The sequence below is a fragment of the Microtus ochrogaster genome, chromosome 4 (genome assembly GCF_000317375.1).
Source record: "Microtus ochrogaster isolate Prairie Vole_2 chromosome 4, MicOch1.0, whole genome shotgun sequence".
Lineage (NCBI taxonomy): Eukaryota > Metazoa > Chordata > Mammalia > Rodentia > Cricetidae > Microtus > Microtus ochrogaster.
The window spans coordinates 34211485-34231862 of record NC_022011.1 but is presented as its reverse complement, the minus strand read 5'-3'; positions in this window follow the sequence as shown (position 1 = coordinate 34231862).

Here is a 20378-nt window from a genome sequence, read left to right as displayed (position 1 = left end):
AGGGAGAGAGAGAGAGGAAGGGAGGGAGAGAGAGAGAGAGAGAGAGAGAGAGAGAGAGAGAGAGAGAATTAACTGAAAATGGCATCCCCAGTGAGTCACCTCCTCCAACAAAGTCACACCTAATCCTTCCCCAAACAGTTCCACTAACTGGGGACCAAGCATTTAAAGACAAAAGCCCATGGAGAACATTCTCATTCAAACCCCCAACCCATACCCGGGATGTGATTGCTCTAGGCCTTTTCTCTACAGAAACAGTGGCGACTTCCTTCAGTCAGCCCAAGTTCACACAGCTACATCCAAAGATAGCAGAAGGAGTGAGCCCCTGTGGGCTCAAACAGCCGCGATTGGATCTTTAGGAGCAAAGGAAATGACGGGCTAGCTAAAGTGCACCATGGGAGAAATGACATTCTGTGTATCCCTTTCTGTAACCTTGGCTGTAGCGTATTACCCTTCCCTCCCCCCCCCCAGACCTTTCTCTCCACACTCTTGTGTGGCATAAACAAAGAAGTGCTGAGCTTCTGCGCTAAGCCAGTGCCACCCAGCACCACCAACATTATGGACCACTCTCTGTCCCTCTTCTGCAGCAGGGGCCACATCTGTAGCAGGGGTCACTGTCCTTGGAGATGCTGGTTTTCTCCTCCTTCTTCATGTCTGTTGCTGTGATGCAATGCTCTGAAGAGGAAGGATTTTTTTTTTTAACAAAATATAACATTTAATTGTGGTGGCTCATTAAGAGGAAGGATTTATTTATTTGGTTGATAATTCTAGTTTACATAATTGTGGGGAATTCGAGGCAGGAACTTTAAGCAGCTGGTCACATCCCATCCACAGCCAAGAGTAATGAACAAACACATGCATGTTTCCTTGCTTGCTGATGCTCAGCTAGCTTCTTCCACTCTTAGATGGTTCAGGACTTCCCCCAGCATCCTACAGCCCCTTGGCCTAGGGAGTGGAGCCACCCACAGTGGGCTGGGCCTTCCAACATCAATTAACTTAATTAAGACAGTTCCTCAAAGATGGGCCCACAGGCAAGCCAATGGAGACAGCCCCTCATTAAGATTCTCTTCTCAGGTGGTTCTAGGTTGAGTCTGGTTGACAATTAACTTTAACTACTAGGCTGCCCTTGGTTGAATCTGAACGGCCTGCCCAGACAAGTTTTCTTTTAGGCCACAAATCTCATGCCTGGTTTGCATTTTAGTGATTTGCATTGGGAGTGTGTTTTCTGCCTAATGCAGACACAGTCATAAAGGAACCCATGACTGTGGGGGAACAGACGAGGTACTGAGTGGATGTGGATTGCTGACAGGAGCATAGCCACGTCAAGGAAGCCGACGCCTCAGACCTCTGGAAATGGCGCGCCTTCCCTCAGTCCAAGTGCTGGTACTGAGAGCGTGTGCAGCCTCCTCCTCCAGAAGGAGTGGGACTGGAGACTCCTCCCCTAATCTCTTGCTGAGATTAGAATAGACAGGCTGAGTTTCCCTGGGCTGCTGGCATGCGCAGCCCACCGATGCCGGCTTGTCCAGGCACGTGCCTTTCATGTCTTCATTCCCCATCCCCCTGTCAGGTCAAACCCAGAGCTGTGTGTGTTGCTGCACAGGACATTCTGAAATGTATCATTGCTGAAGTCAAGACATAAGAGCACAGAATAGGAGGCCACCGCAGAGACTATCAGGGAAGGCTGTGCCCACTCAGGAAGGCTTTTTCTTCGTGCTGAGAGCTATGTGCCCCAGCATCATGGTCACTATGGAGGATTAGGCTCCTTCACACTATATTTCCAGACAAGACACTTGTCCCTGTGGTAGTCAGACCTTTTTTTGAGGGGTTGGGGGCACATTACTGACAGAAACAATGGAGAGAAGATTTATTTTGGTTCCTGGCTTCAGTTCATGCCTGGCTCCGTGAGGGGGTGGCTAAGCAAAGTCAACCATTACAGTGGAAACTAGAGGTGCCGAAGCAAAGCTGCTCCTTTCATGGTGGGCAGAAGAGAGGAGGGCGGGGTCAGACATGCCCTCACACACATGCTCCCTGTGACCCACGTCCTGACTTTGGACAAATGTGAGCAAAGTGAATCCAACAGCATGTGAGAAGAATTATACACTCACACACACACACACACACACACACACACACACACGTCTCAAGGGTTCTATTGCTGTGAAGAGACGCCATGAAGGAAACATTGAGCTGGGGCTGGCTTACAGTTTGGAGGCTTGGTCCATTGTTGTTATGATGGAAAGCAGAGTAGCACACAGACAGACATGGTATTGGAGAGGCAGCTGAGAATGCTACATCTCGACTGGCAGGCAGCAGGAAGAGAGAGTGCCACTGGGCCTGGCTTGGGTTTCTGAAACCCCAAAGCCCACCTCCAGTGACACACTTCCTCCAACAACGAAGCCACACCTCCTAACAGTGCCACTTCCTATGAGACTATTACAGCCATTTTCATTCAAACTGCCATGGCAGCACTGTGACCAAATTATTCCCGCTATCCAAATCTGTTCAATGTTAGAAACGTCATCCGATGCAATGCATTGTATCAGCAAACTGAAGAACAAAGCCAGGAAAAAAAAAGTGACAAAAATCCAATATTCACTCACTAGAGGAACTCAGAGCGAGTTAACATAGAGGGGGACAGCATAGCTCCCTCAAACACCAAACCAAACTAGCAGGATGCCAGCAGCTAACACATTTACCGCTGAAAACCGTGTCCCCCTCTCGTGGGGAGCAGGATGTACATTAGCTGTAGCTCTCTGGAAATGGTATGGAAGACCACGTAGAAAATTCCATGTGGCTTCAAATGAAACCTGAATGCAAGCGTGTGGGTTCAGCAAGACTGAAGGATGCAAGCCAACACACAAAACTCAGTCATCCCTCTGTGGACTAACAGGAAACCTTAGGGAAATAAATGTCATAGTGCACCTACCATCGATCGTCACTCCAGAGAGCATAAAATGCTCAGGTATAAACTTAATCAAATGTGTGCAGAATCTCCATGCCGACAATTTCAAAGTTCTAATGAAGAAAATCAAGCTGGGCATAGTGGTTCACACCTGTAATCCCCACACCTGGGAAACAGAAGCAGGAGGATCGCCATGAGTTCAAGGCCAGCCTGGCCTATGTAATTGGCCAACCTCTGCCTCAGAAAAAGTCTGGGGGGTGGGAGATGAGACAGTGCAGAGAGTAAAAGCATTTGCTGTGCCAGCCTGTGACCCGAGTTTGGCCACCACAATCCACGTAAAGAGCCAACGTGGTGTCGCGCATTTCCCATCTCAGGGCAGGGAGGTGGAGTCGGGAGAACCGCTGGAAGCCTGTGAGCCAGTTAGCCCAAAACAACATCCCAGAAACAGAGATGACCTGGCTCCATGAAGAAATGGGAGAACCGACTTCTCCACAGCTGCCACCTGATCTCCACGTGCACATGAGCGCACACACACACACACACACACACACACACACACACGAGGAAGGGAGGGAGGGAGGAAACGGAGAGTCACACGTGCCCATATATTATAAGATTCAACACACACATGTGTTACTTCTCCCTAAGTTAACTTAATGGGTTAATGCAATCTCCATTTAAAAAAAAAAAAAAACTCTCAGGCGGCTTTTCATAGATGTAGACAAATTTGTTCTTCCAGTTACAGGGGCAGCACGAGACCTAAAATAGTTCAAACAATTGAGAAAGACGAAAGCGTGAGAAGAACCACTTTAGCGGAGACCACGTAGCTATAGTAACCACGCTGGTGTGACATTAGTGGAGAGAAACAGACGTGCGGATCAATGAAGCAGAGCAGAGAACCCACACGAGCACGCACTTGATCGATTTTTGACAAACTTAACATAGACACGAAATGGAAAGAGAGCCTCTCTCCGGCTCCTCAGCCCCTGGCCCCTCCCCCCTTGGTGTTGTAAGAGCAAAACAATAACAACCAAAACCAAATAACAACAACAACAAAAGACCATCAACCACAACCTCACATCATGGTCAAAGTATGACTCAAAAATGGATCTCAAATTTAAATCTAAAACATAAACCCATCAAAACTTTCAGAAAGAAATACAGGAAGACGTGATGGCAGGGTTTTTGTTTGTTTTTGCTTGTTTTGAGATAGCGGCTGGCTTCCCTAGAGCTCTCCATTTAGACCACGTGGACCTGGAAGTCACCTTGATCTCCTGCCTCTGTCTCCAAGTGCTGAGATTAAACGTGTGTGTCGTCATGCCGGTTGGATGGCTAAGGCTAGGAAAACAGATACGAGTTGACACCATGATGTGTTAAAGGAAAGATTAAATGTGTGACCTCACCAAACTGATCAACCTCTGACCTGTGAAAGAACCCACTAAGACAAGCTATAGACAGAAAGAAAATAGTTGTGAAATACTTGTAAAAGCATGTAGCTGTGTGTGTATAAGCAGCCTGAGGTGTGATAGTCGGGAGCTGTGACAACCCAGACAATCTGTGTGTGAAACGACCAATGCACCACTGTATCCCCACCCCACGGGTCCACCTGAGAAGGAAGAGCAATCTAGTAACATACAGCAACCTCAGGGATGGGGAAGGGCAGGTCCTCAAAGCTGACACACGACACAAGATTATACAAATGAAGAACAGAGTCCCAGTTGCCAAGAGTGAAGAGAGAGGGCTGGAGCAAGGCAGGAGGCAAGGGAGGCTTTGGGAGGCCACATGAGGGTGGCTGCAATGGTGATGATGCCCATTATTACTGTCCCGGTCAGCATCCCGACTGAGATATTGTACAGCCGTGCTCTAGGGGGCTGGGGAAAGGCTATGCACGATCTTGGTATAATTTCTTGTAACGCTGCGAATCTACTTTTTAAAAAAATTTACATTTTTTTTATTTATACCTGTGTGCATATGTTTGCCACAGCACACAGTGGAAGTCAGAGGACAGCCTGAGGATTGGTTCTCCTCTTCCCCTGTGTGGATTCTGGGGGCCCATGGACACTGAGTCCATGGATAAGGAGCCAACTTCACTGAAGCATTCAATTTGGAGGGTAAGGCTTGCAGGATACGGAGAGGCCAGGGGCCAACACAGAGTGAACACACAGGGAAAGACTGAACATTAGGACTCACAGTATGGCGGGCATGGTGGTGCACACCTTTAATCCCAGCACTCTGGCGGCAGAGACAGGCAGTTCTCTAAGTTTGAGGCCAGCCTGGTCTTCAAAGCAAGTTTCAGGACAGCCAGGACTGTTAGATAGAGAAATCCTGTCTCAGACAACAACAACAACAAAGTACTATTTCAAAACAAAAGCAAGCAAACAAACAAACAAAAAACATACAGAAAAGAAATATTCAGAATGAGAAAAAAGCATCCAGGGACTTCTCAAGGAGCAGATGGCCGACTTTCGGGGGAGTTCCCTAGAGATGGTTGTGGAATCAGGCCCTGCCGGTCAGCTCTTTCATGGACCAGAGGGTATGGAGGACTAACAGACGATCCTTAGAGATGTCTGCTTTGGCCCAGCCCAGGAGTATATGGTGAGAAACCAAGCTCCCCATTGGTTTTTGTCTGGAGTGCCTAAGAGGGAACACTCATCTGGGAGGCGGGCTGGGACATACTGCCTCCTTAACCAAACTTCGTGATGGTCTGTCTCTACAGGCCTCCTCCCTGGTAGTGAAAGTCTGTGCCTTGGAAAACTGAAACAAGCCTGGAGGGGCGGTTGTTGTAATAAATGGGTGACGGTGCTGATTCCTGGGACTGTGGTAATTGTTCTTTCAGCGGGGGCCACAGCTTCAGAAAACTGAGGGCAAATTCTCTATGGAAGACGCCAACAGAGACCGGCATGTCTGCTGAAGAGCTGACTCGGTGGTGGCTGCTTTACCCGTACTGTGGCTGAGAGCAGGGACAAGACCCCCAGCCGTCTCTGCAACACAGCCGCGTGTGTCTTCCACACTGCCAGGCCACTTGTACTTTTAAAAACAAATACCATTTAGAGGGGCTGGAGAGGTGGCTCCGTTAATAAAGTGCTTGCCATACAAGCCTGGAGGCATAAGTTCAATCCCCAGCATCCATGTGAAAAATGCCAGGAGTGGTGGTGTGTGTTTGGACTATCAGCACCAGGGAAGCAGAGACAGCTCCCCAAGGCTCGCCTTCCCGCTGACATAACCTGTCTGTGTGGTGAGTTCCATGCTAGTGAAAGAATCTGCCTCAAAGAAAAGATGTTTTTAAGGTGGACAGCAATCAATGGATTACACCTGGGTGTGTGTCCTCTGGCCTGATCTCCACACGCACAACACACACACACACACACACACACACACACACACACAATTTAGGATACTATTTTGCTAAGCCTAAGGGAAATCTCAGACATATGAGGTATTCATTTGAAAGGCTGAGGGGCTACACACTAGATTATCTCTTTCCCAGAGGGTACCATATTCCTAAAAGAATATTCTGGAAGTCAATTATACCTTTTCTCAGTAACAGATCCAAACAGCCCTTTTGTTGCAGGTATGATTATGAAGACTTAACAAAGGGAAAAGCGTAGGCACCCCCTCCCATTCCTTTTGAAATGACCTTGGCAGAGAGGTACTGATGGAAACCTCGAGGCTGTGTTTTTCTGCAAACGTCACCCTTCCTGTGGGACCTATGCGTGACGCTTAGGCTGTCTGCCTTCACAGCTTTGAGTTCTGCCACGGTAAAGTTAAAAATTGTCATCAGGGCCTGGGGAGATGTCTTAGAGGGCAAGAGTGCTTGCCATCAAACATGAGGATCTCAGTTGGAATCCCCAGAACACACCCAGAAAAGCTGCATGTGGTATAGTATGACCCCAGTGCTGCAGAGCGCAGAGGCAGGAGGATCGATGGGACTCCCTGAGTTCCAGTCGAGCTCCAGGGTCAGTGAGAGACCCGACCCCAGGAGAATAAGGTAGAAAATGATAGATCTGGCCACCAGGCTTCCCCCCCTCCGCCTCCTTGGACATGAGCGTGCACACACGCAGCTGTGCACACGCCATGCCTACACACATCCCCGAGTTCATGTGTGATGCTTTATAAAATACCCTTCCCACAGTGATTTGTAAATTTCTGATTGTTCTCTTTCTTTTTTTGAGACATCGGAGTAAGCTGCCTTCTCACGAATTCCAAGAGTAAAGAATTCCCCTCACCATTCCAGCGGAGGGGAAAGGGAGCAGATTTGGGGTCTGATCTTGGACTCGGATTGTGTTGTGATGCTGTTCTGTGCCCACATCCCCTGGGTACCCAAGGATGTTTCTCACTAGGTCAAAGAGACTGGAGGGTGTCTTAGAAGCCAGATCACCTGTCTCACCTAGTGGGAGCTGGGCTGTACGGTTGCCTTTCAGCCTTGGAGCATTCTTTCCTTCTGCCTCTGCTGCCATGTTTTCTTCTGGTCGTCGACTCTCCAGAATGTTCTCAGTTACTCTGCCAAGGAGTGTCTTGGAGCCTTTTCTGTGGAGTCTGGTGTGTTAGCAGGAGTCTTGGATCAGGGGGAGATTGTGCTATCTAAGCAAACTCAGGTTTCAGGTTGTGGGGCTGTGGGGGCTGTGACTACGCAAAGTGAACTTTCCTCATTTGTTAGGAAAATAAACACAAGCGTACTTAAATATGTGAAGTACCTATGGAGAAAGTTACCGCCGGCATACATTCTCCATCAAATACAAGGAAGCTCACAACCACAGTTGTGCTCCTGACCAGTTCGGGTCTAAGACCGGGCTCAGCTGTGGCTTATTCAGGGCGGTCAGCGCCTGGCCGTGAGTCTGGCTCTCTGTTGTGGACGTGATGCCCACCCTAAGCTCTACACACGCTGTTGTCCTTCCAGAGTCTGGCTTTCAGGCTGTGACAAGACTCTCCAATGCTGGGGTGCAGTTTGCTCTGCTTGCTCATTCATAAACCTTGGTTTTGGGGGTCAGACTTTGTGATCTCTGCTTAGGGTTGGGATCCTGGGAAGCCCCAAGAAAGCAGGAAACTGGAGCCACTTTCCATAGCTAAGGGTCCTTAGGGCCTTCTAGAAGACCTGGGGTCTTGATGTATGATGTCTAAGGCACCCCACCTTATTGGCTATGTTTTATTTGCAAAAAGAAATCAAGCCTATTTCCACACTTCATGTGTGTGCCCGCAGACACATGAAGGTGTGTGTGTCTGTGTGCATGTGCAAGGGTGTGATGCCATGTGCATGTGCAGCAGCACGTGTTCATGTGTCGGCGTGTGCATGTACATATGGAATGAGAGATCAACCTGGGCGTGTCCACCTGGTTTTTGAGACAGGGTCTCTTATTGGCCTGAAACTTGCTAAGTAGGCTAGGGGTGGATGGCCAAGGAGCCCCAGGTGTCTGAATTCCTCTGTCTCTCCAGCCACTATACCGTAGTTTTTACGTGGACTCTGGGGATGGGACTCAGGCCACCACCACCCCCCCAGCTCCACTTCCACGCCTGAACGGTCCTGCCGGCTCTCCTACCGCCACGCCCCCACTTATCGCCCTCCCCTTCACTACCATTTCTCAGCTGCCTCCTTCACAGCCCCCGTTTGCATTCCTGCGTGCTCAGATCCTTCCTCCAGACTGTCACATGACCACATTTCCAAAGGCAACATCAATGCCCATGGCCAAGCGAATCAATCTTAAAGCTGTTCAGACTCTTCACAGAGACCTTATGATGTTGACAATTATCAATGGGAGAGCCCAGTCATGGTCAGGTCAGCTCAGGAAATGTGCCATTGGGATCAATCGAGCATTTTCCAAGGCAGACATACCAAAAGCAATGGTGAGGAAATCAGCCAATTTCCACTTTCTTTCTGGCTTGCTGCTTTCACGAAATGTTTAAGTAAGGAGATAATCACAGTATTTCCACAAATTCTTGAGACTGTGCTGGACCTGCACTCGGTGCCTCCCAGCTGGAGGTAACACGGTGGTGTGTATCTGGTGGGTTACCCTCTAAGTCACCCCGACAGGTCATATTTCTACTCGACTGTTGGTTCCTTATAGCCTTGGACTTGGCCAGTGTAGCAGTGTGCCGTGGCCAGTGACATCCTTACTGAAGGATTTCTGATCTTACTTCACAAACAAGAGTGTTCAATCTCCAGTATAGAAACCACGTTGTGGAATTATTTCAATTATACAACCTATGGAAAGTTTCAAGGATGCAGCTGACTTTTCGTCTGCCTGCTGGCTGTGTTGGCTTTCACCAAACTAGCATAATGTATGTACTGTGATAAGAAAGGTTGACAAATTGTATTCTTAGTTGGCAAAATGGACCGTTTCAAAGGACCCCTGTGGTCTGACCCTCCCTCCGGTCCTGTTGTCCTTTGTCAGACTAGGTCCTTGCTGACTTAATCTCTGGGAAATCTCACACCAAAATAATTAGAAAATAATTTTCTATCGGCATGGAGGTGCATGCTCGTAATCCCTGCACTCCAGAGGCTAAGGCAGGAGGATTGCTGCAAGTTTGAGGCCAGCTTGAGCTTCATGGTGAGTTCACAGTTAGCCTGGGACACACAGCGAACCCTGTCGAAATAAAAACGGAAGGTAATAATAATCCTCCAACGTTCCACGAGAAAAGGCTTTCCTTTTCAGTCATCACACAAGCCCTGTGTTTGGGCTGAGAATCTGGTGCAGGAAGCGCTGAACCAGTCACTCAGGCCTGGTCTATAATCACGAAATGAGGACAGGGCTTAGAGCTAACTACCTTTGTTTGGGTCTTGCAGATAGTGGCGCCTCTGAAATGAACTCTTTGCAGGCACAGTAAGGGGGGCAGAAGGGCAAGAGAGCTGGTGTTTAATTTAGGCAGGTCTGGGCTACCCTGTGCACTGATGAGCTCGTGCGGTGCGGTTTTCCAGTCCCTGAATGCCAGCCTCAAGCAACTGAAGGGCTCCGTGAGGCAGGAGAAACGGCCTGCATCTAGCGTATGTCCCTTTCTTGAGGGGTGCATGGAATTCTTCCTTCTTCCTTTCCTTTCTTACCCTTCCCTCTGTTCTTCCCTCTTCCCCTGCTGAAGCCCTTGTCTGTTCAGAACTGCGGTGATGATGCTCACAGACTGACAACCATAACCCTAGCGAGAGTGCTTGCCCAACACAGACAAGGCCCGGGGTTCCACCCCTATTTTGCAGTGAAAATAAAAACAAAACCAAAACAAAAACCCACAAAACAGAAACGAGCAAACAAACCCTGATGTAGTAACTCGTGCCTGTAATCTGTACTTGAGAAATGAAAGCCAGGAGGATCCTGAGTTCAAAGTCATCTTTATCTGCTCTGTGAGTTCAAGACCAGGCTGAGCTACAGGAGACCTTGTCTTGAAAGAAGGGTAGTTGGAAAGATGGCTCCGAAGTTAAGCGAGCTTGCGGATCTTTTCCAGTATCTGAGTCAGGTTCCAGCACCCATGTCTGGTGGCTCTGTGTCAATGGCACACAACATCCTGAAATCCCAGCTCTAGGGGATCTCACGCTCCCTCTTCCAGACTCAGCAGGCACCTTCATTCACACATGCTGGTACTCGCATGCGCACATGCGCACACACACACACACACACTCAGAAAAACTAAAAACAAAAAGCCCAGCATCCCCTGATCTTTGCTAAAATGCAGAGGACACTGTACAGAGCAGGGTTATGTTTCTTGGAACGAGGAGGTTGGCCTGGGCGCCCACCACATGAAAATCATCTGGAGGCTGCTGGCCAGCAGAAAACAACCTCAAAAGTACGGAATGTAGAACTTGGAGCCCAAACCACTTGACAGTGTCCCAGAAAGTCTTGTCCTGACATGTTTGCAGGCGGAGAGGGCTTCGGCATTCCAGGCTTTTAAAAGAAATGTCTCCTGTTACAGCTGTGGTCTGCTGAGGCTTTTTCCACCCTGTGAATTCAAGGAATCTGGGAGCCCTGACTCTGGAGCATGTCTGTGAAGGCACATGAAGTGACCTTTCTGAGACAAGCCACAGAGATGTCTCCTTCTGATTTCTAAAGAACAGCTGAAATGAAGCAAATTGTACCCATAATATGTCCCCACCCCCCAGCTTCTGAAACACAGAACTTAAAAAAAAAAAGTATGTTGTCTTCCCACAATCACACCCAGATAAATGAGAACCATCTAGGACTGTAACAAACAGAACATTTCATCAAGAGAAGATCGTTGAGGCGAATACCTGAACCCTTACTTTCACAAGGTCCTTTATGAATTCAGGATGCAGACCCCAAAGAGGCCACAGATATGAAGCAGGAAAATCCTGGGTGGGAATGCCCGTGGAAACCTCAAAACAAGTTTCCACATCCTGCCGACCTAGCCAGTGGAATGCCCGCCTGGTGGCCTACAGAACCCGCTTTTGTTTGTTGCTTGTGCGACTGAAAGGCCTCTTGTTCTGTTTTGCAGCGCCGTGGATCGTCCTCCGGCATAGTGTGGGCTGCCAGGCCAGGGTTCTAACGTGAAGCCAACATATCCTAACACCAACTGAGGGTCTCTTTTCTGATCTGTGTTCATCTATGCTTCTGATGTAGCATGCTTATGACACGTTGCTCATCAGATATGCATATATTTATAGGGTACATATTTATGGGCTGGTTAAGTAGCTCAGGGTAAAAAGTTGACCTGAATTTGACTCCTGGGACCTGCATGAAGGGAAGAGAGAGCCAGCTCCTGAGAGCTGCTGTCTGACCTCCACATGTGCACCAGAGCAAGTGAGCATGCATGTGCACACACATACACAAACATGAATTAGAGTAAATATATTTACATAAAGTTGTGTGAGAGAGAAGGGAGATAAAAGGGTAACTGGGGGTGAATAGGATCAAAATACATACACACATGTAAAATTTTCAAAGAATAAATTTTTTAAAAAAATATTTATTTATTATGTATACAATATTCTGTCTGTGTGTATTCCTGCAGGCCAGAAGAGGGTACCAGACCCCTTTATAGATGGTTGTGAGCCACCATGTGGTTGCTGGGAATTGAACTCAGGACCTTTGGAAGAGCAGGCGATCAGGCGATGCTCTTAACCTCTGAGCCATCTCTCCAGCCCCAAAGAATAAATTTTTAAAAATTTAATTGAGTGTATAGATAAGCATGTATGTTGAAATTCATCTTTACATACATGTGTAGATTCATGTATACTTGATGTAAATAATGCAGTTTCTTGTGGAAAGAGCGGTCTGAGTGGCTGGAGAGTCAGTAAAAAGTGTGTGGTAGGCAAATACAGGACCTGAGTTCAGACTTCCGCCTCCAAGAACCCATGTAAAGAAAGCTGGGCATATCAGTGCCCACCTGTTAGCTCAGTGTTTGAGAACACACGCAGGACTTCTGGGGTTCACTGAATGTCTAGCCAAATGGGAGAGCTCCAGTTTCAGTGAGAAACCTCATCTGAAAAAATAAGGCAGAAATCCAGGCAGTGGTGGCGCAGGCCTTTAATTCTAGCATTTGAGAGGCAGAGGGAGGCCGATCTCTGTAAGTTGGAGGTCAGATAGGCCTACAGAGTGAGTTCCAGGACAGCCAGGGCAGCCCAGAGAAAGTGGAAAGCTGAAGTTGGTTCAAGCTTCCTCCACATACAGGCATGCACGTAACACGTATGCACACATGTGCACACACAAACGTTATATACCTATACATGTAAACTCATACATAGACACAAAGACGTGAGCTCTTCCCATAAGGCCTAGGATGCTTGATGCTGCCCATTTGGTTTAAACACAGTGTAGAAGGCAGTTCTGCATCTCTTCAGCTGGACCCTGAGCCTAAGCCTGCAGACAGCGTGCTCTCCAAGAATGTGAGGATCTCGGACCCATGTAACCTCACAGTTTCATTGGCATGCACAGTGCCCCCAGGCAATGGGCCAACATTTCCTGGGGTCTTTGTGTTGCCTGAGATCCCCTGAGGAGTAAAAAGAATGCCTGGCTTGGATTTTTCATGTTCTGTATCCCACTGTCTGTACCGGCCATCTGAGAGGTCAGGGGAGACATGACATCAGGACTGGCCATCCTCTTCCACCCAAGGAGAACGATGGACAGGGGTGTCCAAGTGGCCTGCACCACATCTCACAGCGGTGGTATGAGCAGATTGGGTCCCCCAGTCTCTACCAAAATATTTACATACCTGTAAATAAAGGAGCCAGGAAGAAAATACAAATAGGTGTATAGCCGCCAGAGAGCGAAAAAGAGAACTCCAGCTTGGGAATCTGAATGTTAGCTACAGCTTAACTACGTATTTTCTGTTTCCAGACAAATCCCTTTTAGCCTTGCTGCCTCAGTTACCACCTCCGTAGAGGTGAGGGCCAAGGATGGCCACAGCCATGGAGAATGGTACATTGCTCTGATAACTAGACAGAGATAGACGGAGTCAGAGGAGACACCAAACACAGTTCAAATCTGCCTCCCTGTAATGTACAAGATGATAACACTCAGAAAGTCCTCATGTGTGCAGTTCCCAGGCATGCTTCAAAACCAACTTCCTGGCGTCGGAATTTGCTGGAAGGGCTGGGAGGCTTGCCAGCAAGTCCATCAAAGTTCATTTAGATTTGCATTTTCCCTGTGTGACAAGCTTTTTAGTAAACAGGCTCTCCCGGGCTGTCACTCTAGGGGAGTATACGCCACCATTCTCTGGAGCAGGGTTTGCTTGCTGAGTCCAGGCCTGGGAGAGCCACCCATAGAGGTTTTCTCCCTCCTTGTATGAACCTCGGTTGGGTTCCATGTCCATTCTCTCCGTGGCTTGCACTTCCCTTAGAATCACATGAAGGGAGGTACTGGTTCCTACAGAGACACCACAATTAATAAAAGAAAACTTCCTCTTTTAATTTCACTTCCTTTGGCATCGAGTTCTGTCGACTTTCTTAAACTGACTTGAGAGGCAGAGACAGGCGGATCTCTGTGAGTTCGAGGCCAGCCTCCTCTACAAAGCAAGTTCCAGGATAGCCAAAGCTATATAAAGAAACCCGGTCTTGGGAAGAAAAAAAAAAAGGAAGGAAAGGAAAGGAAAGAAGAAAAGAAAAACAAAAAACTGACTTGGGTCTTCTGTCTCCAATGAGTACTGAAGAAGAAAATGGTACTGTGTGGTTTTCCAGACTTTGAGATGGAAGATAACATTTGAATGTATGCCCTAGACATAAAATAATTAGAGTGTGCATTTGCATGTATATATGTGTGCCTGTCATATAGATATAAATGTGAGTGCAATGTGTGTACCTGTGAAAGCCACAAGTCAACTTCTAATGTTGCTCCTGAGGTACCATCTCCCTTGGTTTTCTTTTAAGACAGGGTCTCTCACAGGTCTGGAGCTTGCCAATCATAACAGGCTGGCTGGCCAGTGAGCCTCAGGGGTTCTCCTCAGTGCTAGGGTTACAAGTGTGCAGCTTTACCAACTGAACTGTCTCTCTAGCTTCATAATGGTTGTTTTAAAACACACACACACACACACACACACACACACACACACACACACACACCCTGATGTTTTTGTTTTGACTAAGTTTGTGAGTAACTAAGCCAGCAGAACTCCGTCAATAAACGCCACACACTGCAGCAAAAGGGCATTCTTTTGCAAAAATACATTTTATCTTGTCAAGATAAAAGTCAGTCTAGTTTATACTGGCTAGCTTCTATTTCAAGAGAAGTTACCACAACAACGGAGAGCTTGTTTGTGTGAGTTATCATCCTGGTAGATCCCACAACCCCCTCCTAACCGTGAACTTCTAGAACTATGACTGCCTAGGTGGTTTTATGCTTTTTTTCTCTTTAGCACCCGGGTGCCCACTGTCTCTCTGCTAAGGGGTCAGCACAGGAATCTTACAACCGGAGTAGATAACTTTGTGAGTTTAGTCTCCACTTTGGAAGAAACGTCACTAAGAATCGGGGTGACGTGTTCCAGCTTGGTGAATGTGATAACCACTTTACCGCCCAAGTAACCCCAGAATCTTTCATCTTATAGCCAGTAGCAATTTTTTGTCTAAGGCAGATAAAGGCCAGAACGTGATCTGCCAACTGGACCTAGACTCGAAGCAACTGTCACTTGTCTGTAACTTTCATTTGTCGTGAATATTAATCTTTCTTGGTCTGAGGCTTTTGTGAATTGTACTGGAAATTCCCCCAACCCCACCCCGTTCTTACAGAGATACAAGCAATGCTTAACTGTTTTGTTTTGCCTTCTTTGTTTTTGTCCTGTTTTGTTTTTGAGACTGAGTTTCTCTATGTAATTTGAAGGTAGCCTCAAACTCGTGATCCCCCTGCCTCAGCCTTCTGTATGATGGGTTTCCAGACGCATGTCACTGTACCTGGCTCCTGTGTTTGCTTATATTTAGAAATCGGAACATTCTTTTGTTAGGCCTTGAAACTGTGGAAGAAGCAAAAGCATATTCCAGACCATAACACTTTATTGGCAGCTATAATTTTGATGTTTTTCTGGTATTTTGGTTTGTTATTTGTTTTGAGATAGGGATATGCAGCCTAATGGCCTCAAATTTGCAACTCTCTTTTGTTTCTGTTTCTGTGGCGGGAATCTTACTATGAAGGCCAGGCTGGCCTCAAACTCACAGAGTTTTTCTTGCCTCTGCTCCCAAGTGCTGGGATTAAAGGCTTGATCCACTAAGTCTGGCCTGCAAAACATATTCTATGTATTTATTTATGAGTACACACGTGTTGTGTGCGCACACACAGGCTATGGTGCATGTGTGGATGTGGAGGGCAGAGGACAATCTGTGGGAGTCACAGCTCTCTTTCTACCATGTGGTTCTGGGAGACCATATTCAAGTCATCAGGCTTGTCAGCCAAGCACCCTACCCACTGAGCCACCTTGTCAGCCTATAGGATAGCGCATGTGCTTGAAAGAGTCTCCTAACATGTCCCTGTGAGAGACGTAAGAAAGACCACGGCATCACTTACATCACTTACCCTCTGCAGCCTTCAGAGCTGGACCAGCTTTTGGTTATCTCGGCGTCCTTCGTACTGAATATGACTGTGGGAAATGTTTGCTTTTAAGCCAGAACGCTAATGAGAGGATACTGGGCTTTTAATATGTTCAAACGCTGTCCACACACCTTCCTACTGCTTATCTTCCAAAGGATTCTAGCCAGTGTGTTCACGATATATGAAACCCACAGGCAGCCAAGAGCCCTCCCTCTGGCTCTTTTCAAAAAGTCAATAGAAGGGGGCTCTGGCACCAAGGCTGTTGAATCTCTTCCAGGTCTCCCGAAACCTTTCCTTGTAGATTGAGCAAGGGTATGACCTCAATCTCTCCTTTGTCTATTTTCCCTACTTCTTTTTTTAATCTTTTTGTTTGTTTGTTTGTTTGGCTCTTTAAATTCCAGCACAGCCAGTAATTAACTTACATCAAGACCCCAGTTTTGCTTTGGATGGGGAGCTGTACAAATGCAGACACACAGGCTGGTGACAGCAGCTTTGGCTTGTGCAACGTGGTGTTTATAAGCCCCAGTGATTGGATCTGGTTCTTACACCCTCCACACACAAGTCCTTCTATAATACCAAATGTCCTCTCTGCACAGGGGAGGTCAAACAGGGGAAAGCACTCCTAGAAAAGGAATAGTTGGCATCTCAAGCACAGTGAAACTGTCTCACACATGTAAGGAGAAAAGCTCTTGAACCAGTTCTAGAAGGTTCATTTCTGTTGTCGTGTCTACAGTGTTCAGAAGTGCGTTCACATTAGCATGTTCTTCTGGTTTTACCACACTTTGCCAGCATCAGTGAGGTGGGCAGTGCCACCCACAGAGACACAAGTGACATGTGGCCACCTTATTTTCTCCTTCACAGATGCAAAGGTCAGAATTGGGAAAGCCTCACTGTGCTTTCAACATCATTTCTGTTTTAGTGTGTTTGCACGCACACGTGTGCGCCCATGCCCACCAGTGCAGGGTAACGAGGGCAACCTCCGGTGCCCATCCTGGCCTTTCGTCTTGTTTAAGACAGGGTCTCTTATCAATCCTTGTTTTGTGCACCAGGTCCTTAACTTCCGGGGGAATTCTCCCAGCTCTACCTTCTGTCTTGTAGAAACACTGAGATTACGGACACACTGTGCTCAGCTTACATGGATTCTGGTGATTCACACACAAACCCTCAGGCTTGTGCAGCAGGTGCTTGACCCCCTGGGCCAACTCCTCCAGGCCTCACCATTATTGTCCTTGAAAGCTGCACTGTATGGAAGTGACACCGTGAATCCACATCTGGATACAGGGTGGAGTTGGCAAACTTAGAACGCCATGGCAGAAGGTACCCATAATCTGCTGGGGTCCTGAAGGTAGAACTCCATGTGGGTGTTCTCATAGCTCCCTGCCCTGCAGACAGTGGGCATATGGCTTCCAGGTATGCACAAGGGCACCTCACTGCAGTGAGGCCTAGAGGGTAGCTCCAGAGCTCAGATGTTCATGTCCTAGGCTCTGAGTGTGGGCTCAGCTCTTTCACCTGGGGAACTATGCCTTAGAATCCCTTCCCAAACTGCTGTTCGTGGCTGTCAAACAGAATAGCATTTGGCCCCTAAACTGAGATCTCTATTTTAAAAGAAGAAATCTTAGGAATGACAGCCAGGAAAACCGTTGCTCATCTGTCTCCACAGAGCCCCTCCCTGCAGAGGATTTTCCTTTCGTTCTTCAGACAAATCACAAGGTTCCAGTGTTCTGGTTAAGCACCCGTCTCAGCCCGCTGCATCTGCCTGCCTGTCCATTTAAGAATGCACACACACACACACACACACACACACACACACACACACACTTGCTGCAGCCAGTCTGGTAACCTTGACTCTGAGTAGCAAAGCTCATCCTGACTCTTCTGGGAGGACCCGGAGCCTTAAGCAAGAGGGCAGTCTACGTGACTAAAACATACCAACTTCCTCTTTCATAAGTCGTCACATGGTGAGCTACAATTACAATTCCTGCCTTGTCTGTGCGAATTGCAGACGCATTGCCTCACCCTAGAAACCCCGCTCCTGTGTGTGGAGGAGGCAGGCTGTAACTCCAGCAGCCACTTTGGACAGGATCCAGCTCCGGTCTGTGCCGGGAGGGAGGGCGGGCGGGTGGAAGACAGAAACAAAGCTATGTTTACTTAGCATACATCGATTAAGGGGAAAAAAAGAAAGAGAGAAAGAAAGAAACACTGCTCCAGAGTTACATGAAAGGCCAGGCAGCATCAAAGGCTCTTGATAGAGTATAAGGGATTGCTGCCCTGGATCCAGAACTTGCTTTAACCCCGTGGATCCAGGTTCCTTTCTATGGTGGACAGCCCAGTCTGAAATGGTCTTTCCGTTTTCCAGCAGTCAGGCATCTCTAGGGGGAAGTTCTAACAGCTGAGTTTCGACATGAAGCCAGTGGTGTGAAATACAAAGGAAATGCCGCTCTTTTGGAGAAGTAAAGCTCCACTTAGCCTTTCTCAAGGCAGACATTGTACCTCAGTAATTCTATTTTGGGAGGTAGTGGCGGCTTTCCCTGGAGAGGGCATCGAGGGCCGCTGGCAGGTGGAGCGAGAATAATCAGGCCACGCTTGGATGCAGAGTTCTGCTTTGTTTTAACGTTTCGGTGTCTGCCTAGTGGGTCATCTCCTAGCGCACTGAGATAACTCTGCAGTCAGAGCGGCTTCATCTTCACTCAGTATCTCCACGGGCAAGATCACGTGCTCAGATGAGTGGCACAGGGTCTTGGAAGAGTGACCAGACTGACAGGTCCTGGAGCAGGTGCCCAAACCAGCTGGCACCAGCTGCTTCTGGGAATGGATCCGGGTAGGCCCCATTCCAGCCTTGGAGAGGGCGAGGCCGGCTTATGACTGGAAGGGGAGATGGGGAGGCCCTAGACACAGGTGTACCTTCTCCGGAAAGCCCCGAGAGAGACGTTCAAGGTTAGCCCGTGGACGCCCTTAGCATCTGGCATTAAGCTTTCTGTGCCATCTCCAACAGGTTTATTCTTGTGCTCTAAGCAGTTCCCTGAGCCGCTTCTCTACGGGGCGTGTTTCCTCTTGTGGCTATTCTTTGAAGCAACCTGGCATTCTCAATAGCAGCAACTGGAGAGAACCGTCAGCAGGATTTTTTTTTTCTCCCTTTCCACCTTCCAATCCAGTTGTAGGAAAGATAATGTAATTAGTACCCTGTTCTTCCCACACTCAACCAGCTCATTCCAGTCCTGGGGAGAGAAGTGGGCCAGTGTTGTTCACCACAAAAGTGGCGCTTACACTCAGCCAACTGAGTGTGCAGGTCCCAAATGAGAGGGTCAGCCTGAGCGATCGACCACAGACGGCACACACCAATCCCTGCTCCCCATCAAAAGTGGACATCTCAGAGTTCCGTCCACTCTGGGCAGCCCGCACTGCCCACCTTGGAAGGGAGCAGCGAAGCGAAGCGGCCAAGCTCGTCTGCGCCCACTGGGCTAAGCCGGGTGGGACGACGGAGAGCCAGGTGCACCAGCCAGCCGAACGCCCCTGGCGCACAGCGTGGGTAGCCGGCGCCTGGGCCTGCCTACTCCAAGTTCGGCCCGGGTGGGGGGGTGCAGGGCCTGCAAGCCAGAGTCCGGGGGCGGGGCTTGCGCAGTGACGCGCCGCGCTGCAGAGCCCAGCTTCCAGGAATGTGCACCAGCTCGGCTCGGCCTCAGGGCCCGCGGCGCTGGGCACGTCGGTGCGGAGACTGCGCAGTGGCGGCGTCCCTTGTCCACGTCACGCGCTTACCGCGCGGACCTACATAAGACGCTGGGGCGGCGGCGCCCAGGGCCCTGGTGAGCTTGAGTTGTGTGCCATCTCTTTCGTGCGCGCGCAAAGGAGGCCGGGTCTGCCTGAGCGAACCGGGCCGCCATCCGGAGTTTGTGAAACTTAAAAGGGGCAGAGACCGTGTGTTGCTTTCTCGACCAAAGCAGGGCAGAGCGTGCTGATTGCGCGCGCGCGCTCAGCTTTGACCAAGTGAGACTCAGAAAAAGTCCAAAGTGCGCCTTACTATGCTAGAAATCCCATGCCCGGGAAGCTGTCAATAAACAAACGACAAAGTGACATTGCGTGGAAAATAAAACAGTTTGCACGATTTAATCAAAAGGACACGGTCACGGGGTGGGGCATCCTGGCTGGGTAGGCGGGGGTCGGGGACCCCCACGGGTGAGCGCACACCTGCAGCGCCAAGGCCGCGCGAACCCGTGCGGCGTTCCAGTCCCTGCGCGCACGCGATCGAGAGAGGGAAGAATCCAGGGCGGCGCGCGCGAGAGCGCGGAGGGAGGGCGGGCGCACGGGGCCGCGCGCGCCAGGGAGGGAGGGGGCCGCGCAGGCGCCGTGCGGAGCTGTCGAAGAATCAAGTCTGTAGAAGTGGAGCGGCCGCGGCGGTAGCAGCAGCGAGAGCAGCGACGCAGGAGCTGAGCTGCACTGGGTGTCGTGCAGCGGCCGCGCCGGGGCCTAGGACCGAGCTGCACGCCGCCGCCGCCGAGCGCGGCATGTCCCGCCGCTCGGGCTGAGCTGCCCCGGCG